The 21,115-nt window shown below is 49.3% G+C and overlaps 1 protein-coding gene across 2 annotated transcripts in view; it reads right to left on the reverse strand.

Annotated features, from left to right (window-relative positions):
- HYCC2 (hyccin PI4KA lipid kinase complex subunit 2) overlaps nt 1-21,115 on the reverse strand; it is a 699,566-nt gene that overhangs the window by 372,064 nt on the left and 306,387 nt on the right. For both annotated transcript variants that reach the window (XM_086955234.1, XM_086955235.1), the window contains exon 2: nt 18,419-18,515. The gene's annotated coding sequence lies outside the window, so the exon portion shown is untranslated. The remainder of the gene's footprint in view (nt 1-18,418; nt 18,516-21,115) is intronic.

Genomic DNA, 21,115 nt, shown 5'->3' on the forward strand with positions numbered 1-21,115 from the left:
AGGAACTGCCAGTAAGTTCTTATTACTGGATCTAAAGGTCCTATTGGTTTAATAGGGGCAGAACAAAGGTTGAACGAGATCAGGTCCTGTCTTAGTTAGGGCTTTGTGGACGATGGTCATAGCCTTAAATTCAATCCTTTGTTGAACCGGCAGCCAGTGTAATTGCCGGAGCGCTGTTTTGGCTGAGGTTCTTCGTGTGATCTGTAAAAGCATCCGGGCTGCACAGTTCTGTACAGTCTGTAGGGCCCTAAGTGTCCCCTGTGGGGCCCCTAGGTAGACTGCGTTGGAGTAGTCAAGGCAAGTTAAAATCAGGGCCTGTACTAATATCCGCCTCGCTTCAAACGGAATCAGCCCAATTAATTTCCTGAGTGATCTCATCAGGGCATAGCAAGTAGCTGCTACCTTCCGAGCTTGCACCAAAAAATTAAGCGATGGGTCCAGCCATACTCCCAAACTCTTAATTCTCTCCTTTGGGGAGGGGGGCTGGCTTAAAGTATTTGGCCACCATCCATTAACCGAGGAGGGTGCATTATGTCCCAGCATCATGACCTCAGTCTTTGCTCCATTGAGTTTCAGGAAAGAATCATCCATCCACTCACGGACTCTGCTGAGGCAGGAGGAAAGCTTGTCATAGGTCGACATCTGCCCAGAAAGAGTGATAAGCTGAGTATCATCAGCATTGGTCACTAATTGCACCCCCCAAGGTAACACCACCTCAGCCAATGGTCTCATGTATATATTAAATAAGGTTGGGATGAAGGAGTAGTTTCTGTCCTGTAACTCCAGTTCTGTAGTAGGGGTATCTCTGTTATAGTCATAATCTAGTGAATAGTCCCGCCCATGTGCGTGGACCCCGGCAATCAAAAATAATCTCTTAAATTGTCAAAATAATGCAGAAACTGCAAAGACATTTAAGAGAGAATTTAAAGACAAATAATGCAGCCTATATCCACAGGCTACACTGTCCAGTACTTCAACTAGAAATTCCACCAAAAAAACACCACACACAACACAGCCTGGCAGTTTCTACCATAGAGAAACTTGCCTCCCCCAGTCAAAGACTCTGGAATGATAGAGAGGAAGGTAGGGACAGACAAGCCCCATAGGCTGCCATTATGTGGCTTAAATAGGATACTGTGCCTTTAAGAGAACTTTCCAGAACTTCTCCCAGTATCCCAGAATGCATAGCAGGTCCCTCTACTTTCAGTTCTTTTTGAAGGCGAAGCACGCCAGACCTGTAGCATTCTTCACATGATGAAATATCTCCACCGGGGAGGAGGGCGGGCGCTTATGACTATAACAGAGATTCCCCTACTACCGAACTGGAGTTACAGGACAGAAACTACTCCTTCTGTAGTAGGGGATCTCTGTGTATAGTCATAATCTAGTGAATAGAATGGCAAGCCCATCCCCACACCAAAGCGGCAGTGGAGAATAAATACATAACGCCACTACTGTGCGAACAAATTCCGCAGCGAAGCCTGCCCAACCTGAGCGTCTGCCCTGGCGTCAGTGTCCAGACAGTAATGCTTAGCAAAGGTATGAACCGACTTCCAAGTGGCTGCCTTGCAGATTTCAGCAATCGGCACGTTACGGAGCAGAGCCGTCGTGGCAGCTTTGCCCCTGGTGGAATGAGCCTTAGGCTTACCTCCTAAGGTCTTATTAGCCTTTTGGTAACACAATTGTATGCAGGACACAATCCACCTAGAGATGGACTGCTTAGAGGTCGCAAGACCCGTCCTGACTGATCCATAATTGATGAACAACTGGTCAGACCTACGAATAGCTTTGGTTTTATCCAGATAAAATTTCAACACCCTCCTAACATCCAGGGAATGGAGAGACCTCTCCGCTGGGGATGAAGGGTTCTGAAAAAACGTAGGCAAAGTTATAGTCTGGTTGACATGAAAATCAGAAATAACCTTGGGAAGAAATTTAGGGTGAGTACGCATAACAACCTTAGCAGCATGAAATACAGTATAAGGTTCATTACAACACAACGCCACGAGGAACACCGCCTTCCAGGACAGGTGCTGCAACGAAGCCTTATGAATAGGTTCAAAAGGCTCCTTCATCAATCTGGACAGCACCACATTCAATTACCATGAAGGCGAGGGAAGCCTGACAGGAGAGAATACTTTCTTCAATCCTTCCAGAAAATCTTTGATCACAGGGATCTGGAAAAAGGAAGTATGTGAAGGGCATTTCCTGTAGGCAGTCAATGCAGCCAGATGAACCTTAATGGAATGCACATTAAGGCCAGACTGCGCCAAATGTAAAAGGTAAGGAAGGATGACATCTTCCTTACAGGTCGTAGGATCATGGTTCTTAGACTGGCACCAGATACAAAACCTCTTCCACTTGTAAGCATATGAAGTCCGAGTGGAAGGTCTCTTAGACTCCTTCAGTATGTCCATGCAATCATCGGGCAGATTCAGATGGCCATATTGCACTATCTCAGGAGCCATGCCGCCAAACTCAAAGACGAGAGGCTGGGGTGTAACATCCGTCCCCCGAACTTCGTGAGAGGGTCCGGCCTGCACGGCAACCGAATGTGAGGAAGGAGAGACCGGTTAAGTAGGTCCGTGAACCACCACTGCCTGGGCTACTCCGGGGCGATGAGTATCATCCGAGCTCTGGACCGGGCCAGCTTGATGAGCACCGCCGGAATCAGGGGAATGGGAGGAAAGGCGTACAGAAAGCTGTTCGTCCAGTTGATCCCTAACGCATTCCCCAGCGTCCCTTGCTGGAAGTACCTGGAGGCGAAGTTTCTGCACTTGCTGTTTTCGGCGGTGGCGAACAAATCTACGTCTGGAGTTCCCCACCTTGCGAAGACTTCTCCTAGTACTTCGTCGTGTATGACCCATTCGTGGTTTTCCTGAACCAGTCTGCTCAGTGCGTCTGCCTGAACATTCTGCACACCTGGCAGATGGGTGGCCGTTATCGTCAGTCCTCTGGCTAGGAGCCAGTGCCAGATCGTCTGCGCCTCCTGTGACAGAGTGCGTGATCTCGAGCCCCCCTGCTTGTTGAGGTAATACATCGTGGTGGTATTGTCCGTCTGTACAAGCAGAGAGTTGGTCTGGAAGGACGGAAGAAAGGCCTTCAGAGCCAAGTGAACAGCCCTGAGTTCCAGGAAATTGATGTGATACGTGGCCTCCATCGGCGACCACGTGCCTTGAATCTGTAGAGTCCCGGAGTGCGCTCCCCATCCCAGAAGAGACGCATCCGTCACGACAGTCTGCGTTGGAATGTCCTTGTGAAAGGGAACCCCTCTGAGGAGATTCTCCGCCGAACACCACCACTTCAGAGACTGAAGAGCATGCAGCGACAGTCGAATCTTGTCGTCCCAAGATCCTTTCCTCTGATCCCACTGGTCCTCTAAGCACTCCTGCAGCGGTCTCATGTGCAGCCGTGCGTGTGGCGTCAGGAAGATTCAAGAGTCCATCGATCCCAGTAGAGAAGACACCGTCCTCACTGTTGTAGATGGAGTCGTCATAAGAGCCTGAGCCTTCCGAAGGAGTGATAACCGTCGCTCTTCCGAAGGAGACACGCTTGCTGACAGCGTATTGATGGAGGCTCCCAAGTACTGTATGCATTGGACCGGAGTCGGGACAGACTTGGCCATGTTGATGTGCAGCCCCAGCTTGTTCAAGAGAACGCACGTCTTCTGGAAGTGTGCCCGCGCTTCCGAGAAGGAGGATGCCTTGATCAACCAATCGTCCGAGTACGGGTAGACGAACACCTTGTTCTTCCTCAGGTGTGCTGCTACCACCGCCATGCACTTCGAGAACGTTCTCGGCGCAGACTTCAGTCCGAATGGGAGTACTGTGTATTGATAGTGATTGGTGCCGACTTGGAACCGCAGGAACTTCCTGTGTTTGTGTGCAATGGGCACATGGAAGTAAGCATCCTGTAGGTCTATAGCGCATAGCCAGTCTCCCTGTTGCAACTGAGGGTAAATCTGATGCAACGACAGCATGCAAACCTTTTCCCTGCGAATCCATTTGTTTGCCTGCCGCAAGTCCAGAATGGGCCTGAACTCGTTCTTGTCCTTCTTGCGAACTTGAAAGAACCTGGAGTACAGTCCTCTTCCTCTCTGAGACAAAGGTACGTCTTCTATCGCCCTTTTCCTCAACAGGATATCCGCTTCCGCCTGAAGCTCGCGCAGCTGAAACTGCGAGCTGACCGGGGGAATTGCTGGAGGAGGGCTGGTGAACCGAAGACTGTATCCATTGCAAACAATATTCAGCACCCACTTGTCCTGAGTAATTTTTCTCCACTCTGCCAGAAAAAATTGAATGCTTCCCCCTACCGGAGGGGGTAACAGATCCGGGGGAAGTAGGTTCCTAGGGCCTAGACCCAGCCTGGCCCTTGGGCGCTGGGGCCGACTGCTGGCCTCCTCTGCCCTTCTGGCGCTTCTGGAACAGCTTACGGAACTGGTGTTGCTATTGCGATTGCCCCGAAGCCTGGCCCCGGCCTTGCCCGCCGAACCACCGTTGGAAAGGGCGGTACTGCTTCTTGGTCTCTTTAGGCTTCTCCAGGCCCACAGCCGTTAGCGTCTCGGCCTCTGCCTTCATGCGGGCCATCTCATCGTCCGCATGCTTCCCGAAGAGGGTCTCACCGGAGAACGGTAGGTTGGCCACCCTCTGCTGTGCCTCCGGTTTCAGGGACGTAAGCCGGAGCCATGCGTGGCGTAGTTGGTTGACTCCGTGGCAAAATCTGTGAGCAGCCAACAGGGAAGAGTCCGCTGCCGCGCTGATAACCTGGTTCGCCACCAGCATCCCCTCACTCAGCACTTCCATGAAGTCCTCACGCTTCTCCCAGAGGGCGCGGTCGTATCGGCCCAACAGCGCCGTGGCACTCGCAGCTTTCATGGATGTAGCGGAAGTTCCACAGACTTTCCTCCCCGCCGAATCCATCCACCTTGACTCCTTATCCGGGGGAACCGTGGAGGACGGAGTGGTGGCATGCTGCTTGCGGGCCGCCGTCACAATGACAGAGTCAGGAGGAGGTTCCGTTCTCAGAAAGGCCGGATCCGAATCGGGAACCCAGTACTTCTTCAGTAACCTTGATGGAGCCGCCCTCGTCACCGCAGGGGTGAGAAACAGGGTCATAGCCGGTTCTTCCAGGCCCGGCACCAGAGGCAGGAGAGGACGAAACAGGTGTTTTTGATGTAAAGTCTCAAAAATGACTGACGTTTTCGGAGTAGGCACCGTCAGGGATATGCCCAACTTCGCAGCGCCCCTTAAAAGGACGTCATGGAACGCCACCAGGTCATCTATCGGGGACACTCTCGTGTCCGGTGACCCCGATAGGGTAGGAGAATAGTCCCTGGTCCCAGAGGACCTCGTGTGTGAGCGAGATTCGCGCCTCCTATGGCGGCGTCTCGACCTCGTGGATGATCTGCGTCGCGATCTCTCCCTCCTCCCAGAGCGAGAGCGAGACCTGCCCGCCCGTGGCCGCTCTGTCGGTTTTCGTGGAGGGGTCTTCCTTGGCTCCTCACGGGGTTTCGGTTTTAGGGTCCCCTTAGGAGGAACAGGGAGAGACAGCAGGGAAGTGGACCTCGGAGGAGGAACCTTCGGCTGCGGGGTGGGCCCATGCGGAGGGACCGGAGGTGGCGGAGGGTCTCCTGAAGGGAGTGGAGGTTTGGGTGGAGGGTCCTCCTTAGGAACAGGAGGAGGAGTCGGAGTCCTGGGCCGAGATGGTGTGTACACCTCTGAGTACACCGAGCCCGGTGACCCTTTAGGCGAAGGGTGCGGAGAGCCAGCCCCATCAGCAGGTGACCGCTTCCTCTTGCGTCCTCCACTTGAAGCAGCGTGACTTCTGGGACTAGAATCCCTCTTGCGCCGTTTTGGAGAGGCTGACCGACTCCTAGGCGCTGACCGCTGTCTGCTGGACGCAGAGCGTCGCTTTTCTGGCGTCGAATGACGCTTCCTCGACTCCGGCGTCAACCCTCTTCTTCGGCGACGCCGAACGTCGACTCCTCGACGCCGACCTCTTCTTCCGCGACGCCGTACGCCGCCCCCTCGACGTCGAGCGGTCCGTCTTCGACGACGAACGTCGCCGTCTTCTTGATGCTCTCGACGTCGAGGAGCCCCTCGACGTCGACCGGTGCCTCGACGACAGCGTCGATGCCGCCTCGACGGCGAGCGTCGATGCTTGTCGGTAGGAAGACCTCGACGTCGACGAAGACGATGACGTCGACGGTGGCTTCGACGGCGACTTCTCCATGATCTTCGACGTCGAGCCGTCTCGACCCGGAGCCCCAGGGAGAAGGGGAGCACACCGCCGTCATCCCTCTCGACGTCGCCGTCGATGCAATCGACGTCGACGGAGACCGGGACCGTTTGCTGGACTTCCTGCCCCTGGGGAGCCCCCCAGAGGCCTCAGCAGAGGCAGAGGGAACCTTCCCAGCCTGCCCAGACCCACCTGCAGTCTGCAGACGCCTCTCCTCAAGGCCAGAAAGCCTGATCTTCAGTCTGTCCCTCAGAGTCCGAGCAGAAAGCTGCTGGCAGAAGACACAATCCTCAGGGACATGATCTTCAGGGAGGCACACGATGCAGACATCATGGGGATCACTCTTGGCCTTCTTCCTCCCACATGCTGGGCACTTATCAAAAAGGCCAGGCATTTTAGAGCCCTAAAAAGCCTAAAACAGCACAAAAAAGAGAAAGAGAACACCAAGAAGTAAACTGCAACACTTTTAGAACTCAAAAGTGCCAAAATATCCAATAAACCCTTGAAAACAAGGGAGAGCTCAATGCCAGGGTCCTGTAAGCAGGAGCCGGAAAAAAGAACTGAAAGTAGAGGGACCTGCTATGCATTCTGGGATACTGGGAGAAGTTCTGGAAAGTTCTCTTAAAGGCACAGTATCCTATTTAAGCCACATAATGGCAGCCTATGGGGCGTGTCTGTCCCTACCTTCCTCTCTATCATTCCAGAGTCTTTGACTGCGGGAGGCAAGTTTCTCTATGGTAGAAACTGGCAGGCTGTGTTGTGTGTGGTGTTTTTTTGGTGGAATTTCTAGTTGAAGTACTGGACAGTGTAGCATGTGGATATAGGCTGCATTATTTGTCTTTAAATTCTCTCTTAAGTGTCTTTGCAGTTTCTGCATTATTTTGACAACTTAAGAGATTATTTTTGATTGCCGGGGTCCACGCACATGGGCGGGACTATTCACTAGATTATGACTATTCACAGAGATCCCCTACTACAGAACCCTGGGGATTGCCACAGTGTAGATGCATAGGAGGGGAAGAGATGTAATCCTCAAATACCAAAAAAGTCCGCTCGGGGAGGAAGGATTGTAGCCACCTCAGTGCGGTCCCAGTGATACCTATATTACTCTTCCTTTGGATCAAAATAGAATGGTTAACAGTATCAAAGGCCGCACTGAGGTCTAATAACAGTATGGCCGCGCAACTGCCTCCATCAACAATCTTCCTTGCTTCCTCAACTACTCAAATAAGGGCAGTCTCAGTGCCCTGTTTGCACCTAAACCCGGTCTGAGTTGGGTGTAGTAAGTTGTTAGTTTCTATAAAGCTGGATATCAGGGAATTTATATATTTTTCGGCAAGCTTACTGATCGTAGGCAGTAAAGAGATAGGGCGATAGTTGGCCCATTCATCAGGATTGAGATTGGGTTTCTTCAATAACGCCTTTACTCTTGCCTGTTTCCAGGAAAGAGGGACTACCCCCGCTGCCAGGGAAGTATTAATCACCTCCCGAATCACCGGGGCTACAGTATCGGAGACCAAATTAAGAACAGTTGGTGGTACTACATCAACCGGTGAGCCTGATTTCAAGTTGTCCAAAATCGACTGAACCTTCAGACAGTCGAGAGGGGGGAATGTCTCAAAGAGGGTCACATCTGGGCCCGGAGAAAGAAGTGGAGACACAGGGGACCCCAGGAATGTTGAATAGATATCTACTATCTTCGAAGCAAAGAAATTTGCTAACTCCCTGCAGCATGTGTAGGCAAGAAGAGGGTCAATAGTGGGGGTCGGAGGGGTAACTAAGGACTTAAATATTTTGAAGATTTCCCTGGAAGAGCTAGAGGCAGAAGTAATTTTTTCTTGATAGTAGATGGACTGGGTAGCTTTAATAGCCCGTTTGTAACTACGTAGCGCAGTCCTATAGCTATTTTTACTGGCTTCAAGGTAGTCTTTCCTCCACATCCTCTCTTTCTGCTTGCAAAGCTGTTTAAGGGTTCTGAGCTCTGGAGTATACCAGGCTTTTTTGTTCACCTCACTACGATGGGAAAGTTCAGCCTTTGGTAAGGCCAAGTACAATGATGCCTCCAGCCAATGATTATGGAGATCATTTGCTTCTGAGGGGTCATTACTAGATTCAGGAAGAGTTTCTGTAAGGTTAAAAATCCATTTATCCTTTGGTAGCTTGGACCACGCTCAGCTAGTTTTTTTTGAAAGATTAGCCTGGCCTGGCTGTTCCTGGCAAATAAGGGTATGGTCTGGCCAAGGAATTATGGTGGATTTTTTTTTTAACTCAAGCGTACTTAAGTTAGTGTAACAATGATCAAGCGTATGTCCTGCTTCGTGTGTAGGGCCTTTGATAATTTGTTTAAGTTTGACCGTGTCCAATGCTGTCATCAGACTCTGACATGCTGGAGTGTCAGATTTGTCTAACTGGATGTTAAATCTCCTAATACAGTGAAATTGGGAACATTACAGGACAGATTGATAACAGAGCTTAGCAGTTCTTCACAAAATTGTCCGATCGCCCCCGGGGGCCTGTAAACTAAAAGCCCCGAAAGCGTGCATATTGGGGATAGAGTGACAGAGAACATCATACACTCCGCCCCGGCGATGATGACCCTCTCCACTCTACAGCCTACAGATTTTTTATGCACAATGGCAATCCCTCCTCCTCGTCCGTCCGTCCGATCTTGCCTCGAAATTGCATAGTTCGAGGGCAGGGCGCGGACAATATCGGGATCAGAGCTATCATTAGTCCATGTTTCTGTAAGGAAGAATACCTCCATGTCCAGTTCCTTCAGAAGCAGGGAGATCTCAAGCGCGTGCTTATGTAAGGAACGACAATTAAGCAGTGCCAGTGAGAACGGGTGTACCTCGGGGACCTTCATATCCGGGGTTAGATAATATCGACACCCCGTGCAGGACTTATGGTCCCTATGAGTAGCTAACAAAGGTACAGTTCGCTCCAGTCCTACCTCTTAATTGAAGTAGTTGATTCCTATTATATGATATCGAGGGTTTATCAGCAAGCGTAGGTGCAGGGGGACTGGCCCCTTGGCCCGGCGTGGCCCGGACAGGCCCAGACGGGCTTGCCTTTGGCGCGCGGACGGAGTACAACGTCCATTTCATGGGAAAAACAGGGAGTAGGAGGCGGCCCGACAGCTGATGCGCTGAGCTCAATTCCCCCACAAAGATGGCGTCTATCCCTGTTTTCACCATGTCAGAACCTCAGTCGTTTTGAGCGGGGAGCAGGGTTCAAGCCCTGCGAGGGGCAAATAGGTTCCTAATTTTAAAAGTATCAAAGTAATCTTGACACACTAAATGCAGAAAAGAAATAAGTTTAAAACAATTTACGAAGCACCTAACCCCCGGCTTCCGCCTCAGGGGAGAAGAATGTAACACACTCTTTCAGTGTCCATGACGTCCAGCACAAAGTCCCTCCTCACGGACAGTGCCTCCTCTTTCTTCACTGGTTTGTAGGCAGTTAAGTGTGTTTTTCGTTTTCTCTGCATATTGTTTGCCTAATATGGCTGATTTTCCTGTTTCAGCTCGCTTACTGTGGCGGCCCCCCAAGGGGTTTATTTGCTGTATACTTGAGGTTTTATATTTGCGGTTATTGTAGGTTTTTCTTCCAGATTCCCATCCAGCCGCGGGACTGCTTTCACGCTCCTTACGCGGCCATTGCCCACAAGAGAGGCGGTGCTCCTAGCAAACCGCCAGGTGGCACTGCTTGCTGGATCCTTTCAAGCGCATTTCTTCACTTCACGAGATCGCGCTGCAGGAGCCGTGTACTGCCGAAGCCTTGTTCCCACTATCACAGTGACACCCGGTCCTACCGGGTCTGTATTCCCCGCATGTTTTCAATTTCTAAACACCCCGGCAGGGGTCTGTATTAGCAGGTGTTCCCACGATAACGGCAGATGGCGAGCTGAGCACTTCTCAGTTAAGGCCTCAGCAAAGTGCATTGCTGGACAGTGGGAGCCCTGTCACTTTCCGAGGGCATTTTCCTGTGCGCGGGGACACGTGCATCCCTATTTTGGGTCTTTGGTCCACCCTAACATTGTCTGGGTTCCCCTGCCTCCTCTCTTTCGAGCACCTGCACTTCCACATGTCCTCCCTCTAATTAAGCATTTGCCTGCCTTCCTTCCCCATGGAGGCCCAACATGGCACATATGAATGAGGAGGCGGACTCCCTTGCATATGTGCACTGGGATGGTTAATTTTACGACATGGTTGACTCTTCCATCTACCGGGTTGTGAATGAGGTTGTTGGGCATATGGAGCAACGCCTGTCTGACCGGATTGCTCAAGAGTGTGCGATGTTGGCGCAGAGCCGTGCATCACCCTCTGCCCCCCGGCACTAATGAGCTTGCCGGGGATAAACCTCCCCCCTAAAAAGAAATGTGAGGAGCGAGTTGACAGGGACACATTTGCGCGCCTCAAGAGAGCTTTTCTTGCCAAGTCAATCCCTCCTCCTGCCTCCTTTCCCCCGCAGACCCCCTCGAGACTCCCGGTCCAGCTACTTCTGAACCGGATGAAGATTCTCCGGGAGACTCAGATGAAGAGGCGGGTTTCTCGCACCCGTGGCACCTTGCAGTGACTCCATGCTCTGCCGCAGGGGAGGACCCAGGCATGTTGGATCCTGATGATATTGTCTACTCACGGTTCGCCACTTGGGCGCCTGGCGACAAGGTAGACAAATTTGTCGCCAGCCAACTCCGCAATCCCCTTGAGAAGGAGGCATGGGGCTGCCTCAAATCGGAGTGTTCTCGTCCCACTCTTGAGAGCAAGGTTGCTTTTACCCCCCGGAAAGATGGCCACTTTCCAAGCGAAATACACGAAGGATCCTCGCAAGGGCACTGACAGATCTTGGCAGTCATGCCAAGACATGCTTCTCGATGCCATAAGCCCCATGACCAAAATATTGGATATGGCTGAGGAGGCCAATGTTTCAGGATCCCTGATTTCCCCCGAAGTGCTCTCTAATTGGACCCAGCGCGCCATTATATTCCTGGGCTATGCAAAATGTGCGCATTCAACTGAGCGTTGCCGCTTCTTGCTCAACAATCTGGACTCCAAGCTTGGGGACTGGTCTTCCTCAGAGGTAGGCACAGTGTCGCAAGGGGGCCTCTTTGAGGACCCTTTCGTCAAGGAACTTGGCAAGTTCGTGGCGACCTTTACTTCTTTAGATAAAGAGCAATCCAACATAAAGAGAGTTTTTACACTGCAGGTTTTCCACGGGGCCGGCTGAGGAAGAGGCCACTCGATCGGCCGAGGTTTCCAACAGAATCCCCCCCAAGGGACAAGGCTACGGACGCGGCTAGTACCAAACTAGAGCACACTACAATAACTTCTACCCAACAAGGGGTCAGCACTTCAGAGGTCGTGGAGGCTTCAAAAGCAACACCAGAGGCGGCAATACAAACGGTGAGTGTTTTACCTTCCGCTCAGTTCTGCATTGAGGGTCGTTTGGCAGCTTTTCAGGCCGCGTGGGCTTCCCTCACTTCGGACGCGTGGGTTCTGCAGACCGTACAGGGTTTCCACATAGGGTTTTACGATCATCCTCGTCAAGCATTCAATCCTCGGCACATTTGTTTTACAGCTCGCGATGCAGAGCTTATCGACAAGGAGTTTTCCGCACTCCTGAGCAAAGGGGCTATCTGTCAATCAGCCCTGCATCGCAATGGTTTCCTAAGCAATATTTTTCTAGTAGACAAATGAGATGGAGGACAGCGTCCGGTTATCAATCTCCGAGAGTTCAATGACTGATTGGTGTAAAGTCACTTCAAGATGGAGGGGATTCACCTCCTTTGGGCGTCTGGCTCCCTATGGATTGGATAGTGATGTTAGATCTGAAGGATGCCTATTTGGTTATACCCTCCTCATTGTCGGTTTCTGTAGTTCTGTCGGAGAGATTGCGTTTACGAGCTTACCATCCTTCCTTTCGGTCTGTCCTCAGCACCGTGGTGCTTCACCAAGGTGCTCCAACCGGCAGTGGAATTTCTCAGGGCCCAAGGCATCCGCATGATTGTGTGCTTAGACGATATTCTCCTCATGGCACAGTGCCCCAGGACCCTGGCCAGTCAACTCCAATTTAGTGGCTCTCCTGCAGGGGTTGAGGTTCGTCATCAACTAACCAAAGTCGGTTCTTGCCCCAACTCAGAGAGTGACCTTCTTCGGATTCGTCGTGGATTCAGTCCAATCTTCCTTGAGCCTTCCATCCCGGAAGATTGCCAAGATCTGCCACAAGCTCTTACAGACCATTTCCAAACCCCGCACATCGCTCAGGCAAATTACCCTCTTGGTGGGCCTTCTCTCTTCGTCCATCCAGGCCATTTTTCCGGGCCCCCTTCACTATTGGGCCCTCCGATGCCTAAAGGTGCACCATCTGAGGAGGGATTTGTAATACGCCAAATCAGTGCCACTCACCATGGAAGCGAAGGAAGAAATCACTTGATGACTGACCCGTATGGAGGCATGGAATAAACTGGCAATTTTCTGCTTGGTTCCAGACTTGGTCATCGAGTCGAACGCCAGCAGGTCCGGTGGGAGCACCCATTGAGGGGAGTTCTTCACTGGAGGAGGCTGATCATTGGACAAACAAGCTCTTTACATCAATTGCCAGGAACTCCTGGCAAGGTACTTTGCCATCGTCCATTGTTGGGCAAGATTCAGTCCTGTGTGCTCCTCCAGATGGACAATGTCTCTGCGGTCCATTAGATCAACAACATGGGGGGCTCTCGATCCCATGCACTAGCGAAACTGACAAATGATTTTTGGAACTTTTGCCTGGCCCATCAAGTCTCAGTGACGGTGGAATATCTTAGCCAACCAGGTGGCAGACTGGCACTGAAGGGAACTTTGCGATTCCAGCCTGTGCAAGCTTGGCTTGCAGGTTTTCCAAAGGCGGTCGGACCTGTGGGGTCCTTTCTTGAATGATCTCTTCGCGTCGCTCGTCGCCCATCAGGTTCCTCGGTTTTTCAGCTGGAGGCCCAACTCTCTGGCGGCGGCCACGGATGTATTTCTCCAGCACTGGAGTCAAGAGAGTGGTTACTCCTTCCCTCCATTCTCAATGATCACGAGATCAGCTGTCCAGGTCTGTCAGCAGGTGGTGGAGGTTGTAATGATGACTCCGCTATGGAGATTACAAGTTTGGTTTACGGTTCTACTGGAACTTTCTTGGGATTCTCCAATCCGACTCTCCGTTTCCTCAACTTCTTCTGAATCCGGATCACGTTACGCATCACCTCATTGCTCAGGGTTTCCTGCACCTGTTGGCATGGCGGCTTTCCGCCAAAGCTGGTCGCTCCCAGGACTTTCGCAACCGGCTGAACTCTTCTTGTCAAAGGCATGGGCGGAGAGCACCACCAAACATTATTATTCCGCCTGGACAAGATGGGTTTGTTGGTGTCTTGGGAGGAACCTGGATCCCGTGTTTGCGGACGTCCACCAGATTTTTAATTTCCTGGCCGATCAGGCAGCAGAAGGCTTGGCTTACCACTCAATCAATGCAGTCAGCTCTGCGATTTCCGCAGGACATGCCCCTGTCGAGGGGGCTTCAGTGGGGGAGCACCCTTTCATTTGCATGAGATTAGTCTCTCCTTGCCCCCGGAACCACCTTACTCGGCCTTGTGGGCTGTCAATTGGGTCCTGAACCTTTTCCTGTCCTGGCAACCGAATAAATTCCTTTCTCTAAAGAAACTCTCGGCTAAACTGGCGATGCTGCTTTGCTTGGTGTCCTGCAGGAGGGTTTCTGACGTGAGAGCCTAAGACGTTACTGCAAGAGTTTCTCCCCGGACGGGGTGAGTTTCACAGTGGGTTGCCACACCAAGTCGCTCATCCGCATGGCCTCATGCCCGGTGTTCCCTGATGCCAAAAACTATGCGTTGTGCGCTGTCTGAAGGCTTATGAGGAACAGACTCAAGAAATTCACCCTCCGTGCGAGCATCAATTGCTTATTGCTTGGAAAAATAAACACAAAGCGGTCTCATTCCCCACCATTGCCAGGTGGGGGTGAGGGGTCATGCAAGAAGCCGGAATTGACACAAAGAAATTTGGAAACCATTCGGCCAGGGCTGCCATGGCCTCTAAGGCCTTCTGTTTGGGGGTGTGTCTGGAGGACTTTATTCGAGCAGCGGACTGGTCCTCAGACTCGACCTTCAAGGGATTTCATTTCAAGCCAGTGATAGAGGTCACTCAGTTGGTGGTGAGTAAGCTATAAACTAGCATAATCTGAGTCTTCAGTCCTGACACAGAATGAAAATTTGCCTAGCATCGTGAAGGTAAGGTTCAATTATATTAAGGACACGGAGGCGAGGATTATCCCGCCCAGTGCACATCAGGGCCGGACTGGGAACCAGAACCGGCCCTGGCAAAGTGCTCGGCCGGCCCCCTTCCCCCCCTCCGGGAGGAGAGGGGGGGGGGAGAGGTGCGACCGCGCTCTGCGACAGGGCCGGTTTTCGGCCGTTTTTGTTACGGGTCGTTTTTGCAGCATAACGGCCCTGTAACAAAAACGGCCCCAGGGGCCCAAAACCGGCCCCCAACCATGCGGCCCACCAGGGAATTGCCCGGTGCCCTCAACGGCCAGTCCGGGCCTGGTGCACATGCTGGGGCGAACCCACCCCGTACGGTGGTAAGTAACCCTTTTATACCTTTTCCGAAAGTTTTGGAAATAAGTTTGAAACTGTCATTCCTCTGTTTGAGTTTCAGAGGACAGAATGTTATTCGCCTTTAATGCTCAAACAGTTTTTGTTCGGACTTTTACGCTGCCTCTATTTCAGGGAACGACGGTTCAAAACAGGGCCAGTGAGACATTACTATTGGTGTGTCTCGCGGGAAGAAAGATGAGGCACTGTCAGTGAGGAGAGACTTTGTGCTGGATGTCCTGAACACTGTGAAAGGACTATACTTTTATGGTTCTCCCTATGGTTCATGGGAGTGTGCGTTTTTCTTCAAGTTTTTTATTTATGGCTGCTGTTAAATCTTTGTCAAAATAAAGCGAAGAAAGACAAAGCATAATCCTCTCCTCAGTGTAATTATTAGAAGTGAAACTTACCTTCATGACTTTAGGTAAATTTTCATTCACACTTTGCGATTATCCTGAAAATGTGACAGGGATCAGCTATCCTTCAACTATTATGGAAACTCCAATTGTTCAATATAGGTGAATGAATACACCTTGGAAGTATAAATAAAACCAAGTAATTAGAACTACTAACACTCATTGACTAGTTCTATGCACCACAAATCTGTAATTAAACATGCTGTTCCCAGGATGCGCAGACACGATTCCTGTGCATGCAACCAGTTGGGAGAAGAATAGTGCATGAGCGGAGTATCTAAATTCATGCATGGAGAGACTTGTGCCTTTGGCTGGGTCTGTGCATACTGGCTCTCATAAGGAGAGCCAGCACATGCGTACCACGAAAGGTAGCCTCTAAAGAGGAGTCCAGTACCTTGCTTGTATAGCACCCTTCATGATGCTCCTCCCCTCTGCACTAGAAATTATTACAATTGCTACACTATTCTTTTTCTGCATGGAATCTTGTTCCAGTTTTGTCAGTATTACTTCAATATTAACTGTTGCGATCCAGGCTGTGGATAGCATTAAGCTTAACACTGGTCTAAGAATATACACCTGTTCCCTTGCTATGATGCAGAAATAGAAGCTGCCCTCCCCACCAGAAGGAAGAGAAGGATTAGGACTAGAAGCTGCCCACCTGTGGAGTGTACCTGGAGGTATGTAAAGGGGGATGGTGCTGTGCGTGACAGAGAATTAGGGAAGATCTGCTTTCTTCAACCTTCACAGCTGCTTATCTTATCTTGGTCCTCCTCTTTCGCCCTACTCCAACTGTGATTCCTGTGGGTGCCACACAGACCAGGTTTTGCTGATTACATCGGAGTAGTGACCTACATGGGAACACAATTCCCCATCCTACCTCATCTAAATCACTTAATCAACGGCCACACCCAAGCTCCTTTCTAGTGGTGCGCAGTCGGAAGTGAGAGCCCAGTAGAGAGGGAGAAGGAAGGAGTGGGCAAAAAAGAAGAAAGAAGTGCCTGGAGTTGCTGGCAGCCAAGAATTAAAAAAAGAGCATTAAAAGCAAATTGCTAACCAAGTTCAGTGTGCCCCTCTAAAGCTGGACGCCCTTGGCCTTGGCCCAGCTTTTCCATGCCAAGGCTGGCCCTGGAGGTCTACCATATCATAATCAAATATTATTGAGTTAGGCCTGTGCATACACTGGTTTGCCTTCGTATAAAAAGATTTTGCTTGTGCCTTTGAGGCTGTATTTGGGGCTACATATCGGTTAATCCTAGGCAAATGATAGCTGCTTTTGCAAATCAGGATGGTCCCAGAGTATCCAAGCCTGTGCTGGAGCTAGAAGTTATGCCTCCCAGTATGCATAACTGGCTGCTAATAGATTTGATCCTGGCTACACTGGATGCACTTAATATACAGACGGTGGTACATGAAATACACTTTTATCTACGTAATCATTTAAAAAAAATGTTTAACAACTAGTATTTATTGCATTTATTCACTTCATAATGCCACTTTTGGTAATTCCTCCATAATGAAAGATCAAGTGATAAAACTTTCTGTGATCGGATGAAAGTGCTTATGATGTTACTTCCTGGCATTTTAACAAATTGCCATCTGTGGCTCCATTCCAGTTTATATGGCTGGAATACTTTATACTGCTGGAACCTTAAAAAAATCATGGCTGCAGTTGTAAAACTTTGTTTCATTAATTAAATGGCTCAACAGAGAATCCTTCCAACTCTTCACATCAAGGCAGCAGAAGTGCGGCTCACTGGTTAGAGGAGGCAGACCCTGATGCAGAGGTCAGACCCAGGACCAGGGTTCAATTCCCGACGGGCAGGGTCTTGAGCTCAAAATGCCCACGGACTTGATAATTCTCGCCTCGGTGCCTACTCGAATCATGGGTTCACACTCTGCAACTCTGGGCAATAGCTTGCTTAATCTCCACTACGGCCCCACCGCAATGGGATGCCTAGTCTTCACCTTGAAGATGCCCAGTAGGGGTTATCTCGCAGGGAAAGCCAGGACGGGTTCCCAAAGCAAGCGCTAAGAGACCTATCGGTGATTTGGCGCTATATAAATCGAAATTAACATAACATAACAATCAACCAGGGCCCTGTGTACAGGTGGGCGAGTCACTGAAAGCTTGAGGCCAGGCTCAGCTCGAGGTCCTGTTGAGTCCTCGAGCCCACCATAACGAGCTAAGCTTTCAAGTAACTTCTGTCTGCCAACCTCCCTCTGCCCAGGATGTCCTCCCTATGCCCAGGATGTGCCATTAGGGTCACAGCTGATGACTTTGGAAAAAGGGAACCAGGTTCGAGTCTTAGCGTAGGTTCAATATCCTGGGGCAAAACAAATTATCATGCTGAATCTTAAAAAAACAAATGTGCCCTTGTAAGTGGTGCTCACATAAAGTGCTTCAATACCACCCACGTAAAAGCAAAGGGTTAACATAAAAAGGGAAAGACATTACCCATTTATTGGCTGATTTGTACAAAGTGAAACCAGAAAACATGGATAAATTGAGGCTTCGCCCCTTAACTTGTGTGCTCTTCAGCAAATATTGTATTTCACCAAAAACCTTTGTGTTCATTATCGTTAAGAACGACTGTGACTCCAGAATACCAGTTGTACAAAATCCTATGATGTTTCAATTAATAAAATATGTTACTCTATAATAATCTGGGCACGTACAGGGTTTACATTACAAATGTCTTGCCTCGTTTTATTTGTACTGCTTCTTAGTTCAAAGTGATCCGGTAAATTCAATGCTTCCACATATTAAAGAAATAGACTTTTTAAAGAATTTTGAAGGGACTTGATCATATTTCATGTGATGTTTGCTGTATGATTACATAGCCAATATTTTCAGGCTCTACCCTATGGGCTCTAAGGGCCGAGGCTCTCCATGGTAATTGGTTGGCTCGCGCACCTCTAGCCCTTTGTTCCTTTTCCACGCGCCCCACATTTCTAAACCCATACAGGCCATTGGGCACAGGGCCAAGGCGAACACTGCTCTCACCATAATGAGCTGGCTCCGATTCAGCAGAGTTCGAAATTACAACCGATCGTTAAAAGCAATAGGAGGACAGTCATTAAAAAGAGGAACAGCATCAAAGTGCGGATTATGGCAAGCCCCTCCTCGGCAGCTCGCACTTACCTTTGCGTCAGATAAGTCAGTCCTCTGAAAATGGAGGAGGGATGTGACACGCTCGAACTCTGGGATGCATCTGTCAATCGTCTCCGCAACCAGCCCTCTACAAAAATAAAGATAAACAAAGGTATAACACATGGCTCGTGACCACAGAGTCTAACAACGAGGAGATGGAAAGGGAAGTGGGCTGTGGAAAAACGCACTGTTCTGACAGCTGCAGCCCTGCTCGAGCTCTTGAGTCACATATGGTGGAACTGCCATTAGTCATTGAAATGAATGCACGGCCCCTCGACGTCTCTGCGAGGTGGGTACATTAGGAAAACAAAACATTCCCAATAAACGTTACTTGGCGGGGTGTCGTGCTGAACAGCGCAGCCACACCGCCAGTGCGTTATACTTATAAGAAATAGATAACCCATTACGCAAGCAGTCTCTGTTCACCAACTCTCCCGCCAAGCCATGTATGAACCACCATGCCCGAAGGCTTCTCTTTTACAGCACGTCAAAAAACTAAACATAATACCTGACAGAGGCCTGCGTCAAGATACAGGTATTGAACACAAGGCCTGGATTCACATTCAGTACCAAATGTGCACACTTAAAAAAAAAAAAACTCCACATGCTTGGTAACCCTGGGCGTAGTTTGCGTAGTATCGCTACGCGTAGCTACGTGAAGTGCAATACACACGAGCTACGAGAACTGCGTAGTGCAGTAGGAAAAATGCTGTTCGCACTGATTGCACAGGGCCGGATGCTTGTCCGCACTGTGCAATCATTGCAAACGGCATCTTGCACAGTGCAAGCAGTCGTTTTTTGCCGCTCGAGTAGATTTGTACTCGGCCGGCAGCTTTCTCAACGCGGACTGGTAGTTTCTCATCGCAAGCAGTTGCGAGTATACGCGATCACTCGCTATGAGAAACCTGACATCCCCCTGTTGAGAAGCTCACCGGGAGGTAGAACTGATCGCGAACAGGGAAAAAAGTCTCGCCGGGATGTTGATTTTGCTTGCTCGCAGTCGCCAAAAATGCCCGCTACGCTACACGTTTTTGCACAGTGCGTTGCAGCGGAAACTATGCACGCTCCGCGAGCGTAGTGTAGTCCTACGCCCAGGGTTAGTGCTTGGTAAAACCACTAAAGACTTCAGGCAAACGAGAGGCGCTCACCGTGTGATCGCGTAACCCCCACTTAACCTCACTTAAGTTTCTGATGTGAACCCTTGAAACAAAGCCTGCACGCACAACTACACTACGCTGTATACACATTTACTTATTTAGGGACATTGATTTGTACAACATGTTTAATGAAGCTCTTCACAACGCCCACTTTTTATCACCACACAAAAATGTGTTATTACCCAATGTTTTGGTACTCGCACCGCTTGACCACTGTTTCAAGGTATGCTACAGTTACAACGCAGTCAGTGCACCACAGGTACTTGCATCAAGTTTTTTCATGACACCTAAGTAATCAAGGACCGTTGTCAGTACCTTTACAATGTGCACACATTATTTTCTTGTGGCGAGCCATGCAACATGGAGCAAATAAGCAACACACGCAAGTTAAATAAGTATTATAACCAGATAACCTTAAGATCCACAGTATCTTATCTTCAGAAGTTGGCTCTTCTTCACATAACCACCAGACTCACAAACAAATATACAGCATACAAATTTACTTCATTGGACTATATACGTGTACATAGATATGTGTGTTCCTTTGTATAAATGTGTATCATAATATTGTTTATAAATATATAGATTTTCATTAGTTCTGCTTAACAAATGTACATATTACTTATGATTATATTTTTCATGGTTCTATTTTTCTACGTTTAACAAGTATATAGGTCACTGCATTAATACATTTTTATAATAACTATTCATCAACAATTGCTTCGCAATAATAATAATTAATAAGAACATAAGTTACTTACCTGTAAACTGTGGTTCTCCAGTATTGGTGTCTTTCATAGATTCACATGCTTGAATATTCCCCGTCGTCGAAGTGGGAGTCCCACGGTACATAAAATAGTAGTAATATATGCATGTATATATGAGAAATATTATAAATAAAATATACATACATATAATGCAATAAAAATGTAAACTTAAAAAAGTACCATAGAACAGAATAGGCCCATTGAAAAGCCCAAGGGAGAATTCACTTTAGTAACTTATAGGAGTCATTATGTGTTGGTCCACATTCCAGCCAATCAGGCTGTAGCCTCCTCTAGAACCTTCTCCTCAGAAGCCCAAGTCCTCAGATTTTCGCAGCACAAGTAAGTATAAATGCTTGAGGAGAAGAGAGCCTCTGAGGGGAGGATGGGAGGGTCGCATGTGAATCTATGAAAGACACCAATACTGGAGAACCACAGTTTACAGGTAAGTAACTTATGTTCTTCTCCAGTATTAGGGGTGTCTTTCATAGATTCACATGCTTGAATAAGAATAGAAAGCAGTAAAAACATACATAAGTCATAAAGGAAGATACAAATTAAGTTTAGGCATACCTTATCACTTAATAAGCAATAAAAAACCAAAAACATGACAATACCTTTATGACTGGAGGCGGGTAGCAACAGAGGCTCACCTTTAATGGAAAAGATTCCGCAGCACCGCTTGACCCACTGCCGTATCCGCGGCATCTGTTGATTGCAGGCAGTAATGCTTCGTGAAAGTATGGCTGCTGGACCAAGTAGCAGCT

The sequence above is a fragment of the Lissotriton vulgaris genome, chromosome 2_1, assembly GCF_964263255.1.
Source record: "Lissotriton vulgaris chromosome 2_1, aLisVul1.2, whole genome shotgun sequence".
Lineage (NCBI taxonomy): Eukaryota > Metazoa > Chordata > Amphibia > Caudata > Salamandridae > Lissotriton > Lissotriton vulgaris.